This window comes from Dipodomys ordii, unplaced genomic scaffold (assembly GCF_000151885.1).
Source record: "Dipodomys ordii isolate 6190 unplaced genomic scaffold, Dord_2.0 Scaffold137, whole genome shotgun sequence".
Lineage (NCBI taxonomy): Eukaryota > Metazoa > Chordata > Mammalia > Rodentia > Heteromyidae > Dipodomys > Dipodomys ordii.
Genome location: NW_012267353.1, coordinates 3,661,821 through 3,665,278, shown reverse-complemented (window position 1 = coordinate 3,665,278; position 3,458 = coordinate 3,661,821).

The following is a 3,458-nucleotide window of genomic DNA, read 5'->3' as shown; positions in this document are numbered from 1 at the left end:
GCTCTTCAGCTCAAGGCTAGTGCTCTACCACTTGAGCCACAGCGCCACTTCCGGCTTTTTTCTTTTTGCTTATGTGGTGCTGAGGAATCGAACCTCGAGCATGCAAGGCAAGTGCTCTACCAATGAGCCACCTTCCCAGCCCCCACAATAAAATTTTATTAAAAAATAAAAAAGAAGTGCTTTTGCAGAACTCTGCCAGGTGTACCAATAAATAATCATTCCTCAGTTGACTGGGGACTGGTGATAAACTGACCCTGGGCTCTTCTTGTGATTCTCTCTTCTATTCATCATTCTTTTCTCTCTTTTCTTCTCCTGAAGTAGCACATGCCATTCTATGCCTCATCTTTTGATTTCTGTCCATATAAAATGATAATTATTAAATTCTGCTATACCCCTATAGGCAGTATAAACCCAGGTCCTTGCTCATAAATTTGTACTGGAGACAGACACAACCAACCAATTACACTAATGCAATGTGATGTTTTCATTTATTCTTGCAAAATTCTGATGATCCTGTCTATTAAATCTTTTTCAGATATTTAGTTGATTCTGGAATAGGTCTATTGTATTAGAAGGATACGGACCTTGCAGTTCTGAATGTTACACAGGTAGTCCCAGGCCTATGAGGGTATTGTTCAATGTGCATCTTACACAGGGAGCAGTGTGCTAACATTCATGGACTAGGAGAGAGAGAGAGCACTTCAGGTGAGAAGCATTCTTGTGGACAGAAGACTCACAGGACAAGAGTGAAGTCACCCTGGAGAGACCATGTGCAGGTAAATTACTAGAGAACCATGGAGAAAAAGGAAACCACAACTCAAGGCTGGGAATTTGCTTTCCCAGACCTTATTCTGTGATTAATAAACGTATCAAAGCAATTCTCACCCAAGTAAGTGAAATCTTTGCCCAGGTTTTCCAGCTAGAAGAAAACCACAAGTAACATCAATCCAAATGTGCACAAAAATGTCCAGACAAATCGCAAGTCAAAAACTTCTTGAGCCAGGTGCCAGGGCTCACATCTATAACCCTAGCTCCTCAAGAGACTGAGATCTAAGGATCACAGTTCAAAATCAGCAGGATAGTTGGTAAGACTCTTATCTCCAATAAACTACTCAGAAAAAGCAAGAATTGGCACTTTGGCTCAAGTGGTAGAGTGCTAGCCTTGAACAAAAAGATCTCGGGAACAGTGCCCAGACCCAGAACTTACGCCCCATGCATGCCAAAAAAATCCCCACAACTATTCCATTGAACTTCTCAGAGGTGAGACACTGGAACTATGAAATACTCTAAGATTTAAACAAAGGCATGCACTTTCAAGGAGAAATGGGACTTGAACACCTACTTACTAAATCTAAGACTTGCCAGATACCATTATGAAGAATTGCGCCAGCTTGTAAATAAATGGGCAAAAGCAGAATGTAGGCAAGCAGGGGAGTACAGGGGAACATGAAGATCCTGGAGCTTGCACTAAGTGAGGAATTCACTTATTTGTTTCCTGCCACTCTGGGTATCAGCAAGTGACAGAGGTCAGTGCCTGCTGATTCCAGAGGTCAGTTGTGATTCCAGGCTTAGATCCTTTTCCAGGAAACTTTTGAGGGCAGAATTCGATTCTAACTCAAAAGTCTTGCCCATTCTAGGCAGATATTTTACTTGAGCTATGTCTGTAGCCCTCTTTGTTTTAGTTAATTTTTAGATATAGTTTTACATTCATGCACAGGGTGGCCTGGACTGTTATCATCCTGTTCATGCATCCTGCATATATGAACCACCACTCTCAGCAGTTATTGGTTGAGATGAAGGTCTTTGAAAAATTTTATTAAGATATTTCATTTTTAAATATAATTTTATTATCTTTTAATAGCTGTACAAAGGAGTTAAAATTGAATCTGTCTGTTTATGAGTACTATGCATCTTAACCAGTATTACATTTTATCATTCTTCCTCATTCCTCCCAACATCAACTCTCCTTTCAATTTTCTTAGTTTCATAGACTATGAATTGAATATTATGATTGCATTCTTCCCCTTTCTCTCTTCCTCTCTTCATTCATCTGTCACCTTCCCCTTGGCCTCTCCCCACACACTTCATGTACCAGATTCCTGGTATTCATTTTATTAGACTTTAAGTTGATATTGGGGTTGGAGAGGAAATCTTACTTTCTGCCTAGGCTGGCCTCAAAATGGCCCAGGCTGGCTTCTACATCTCTGTCTCTTGAAGAGCTGGGATTATAAACATGAACTACTATTGCCTCTTATGGATATCTTAGGGGACTAAAGTTCAAAACTATTAGGAGTAGAGCATTGACTTCTGTACCTATATGCCTCTGGTACAAGCCAGGTGAACAAAATGAAATCTTAACATTATCTCTCTAAGTCTTTCCATTTCTTAATGAATAGTTCAATGCCATTCTTTCTGATGGATGAGTAGAATTCCATTGTGTATATATACCATATTTTCTCGATCCATTTGTTCATTGAGGGGCATCTGGGATGATGTCATATCTTGGCTATAGTAAACAATGTTGCAATAAACATGGTGGTGGTGGTGGTTTTGTTGTATTTTTGTCTGTGGTGTATTGCATAAATGTCCAGGAATGGAATTGCTGGGTCACAGGGAAGCTCCATGTCTAGCCTTTTATGGAGCCTCCATATTTCTTTCCAGAGTGGCTGAACAAGTTTACATTCCTACTGACAGTGTAATAGGCTCCCTTTTGGCCACATCCATGCCATCATTTATTAATTTTCTTGATAATGGCTATTTTAATTTTGGTCAGGTGAAATTGCAGTGTTGTTTTGATTCGCATTTCCTTTATGGCCAGAATTGTTGAACATATTTTTCATATCTCTATTGCCCATATTTACTTCTTCTGAAAAGTCACTCTTTAAACCATTAGCACATTTATTACCTGGGTTCTTGCTTCTTGGAGGCTTCAAGTGAAGTAAGGTAGACCCAGAGAAACACAGGTTGCATGGTTTCCCTCATCAGTGGAAACTAGAATGTACCCATAAATCTAGAATTAAGCACACTGGGTGGCATTCAAGTGGTTATAAATGAGTTAACTGATTTATGATGGACAAGATGTTAAGAATATGGACTTTGACAACAAAAGTACATCTAGGAAAACTAGATGGTGATCCTGAAAAATGGAAAGTGGAACTAGTGTCTCCATGGAAACATGATAAAATTTGGGGCAAAAAATATAAAAACCCAATCTTTGCATTCTTCAAGAAGCTGGAGTGGGTGGATACTCTTCTGTGTTCATCTTCCACCTCTGTGCTGACACAGAGCCAGCTTTGGGTAGAACTAGGGGAGGGGTGGGTACCCTTTTGGGAACAGCTGAATGGCTTAGCCCCCTTTCCTACACTTGATTCCTGTTTCACCACTCCCCCTTCTTACATTTTACTCTTGTCGTCGTCGTCTTCATCTTGTTCTTGTTCTTCTTCTTGTTCTTCTTCTTC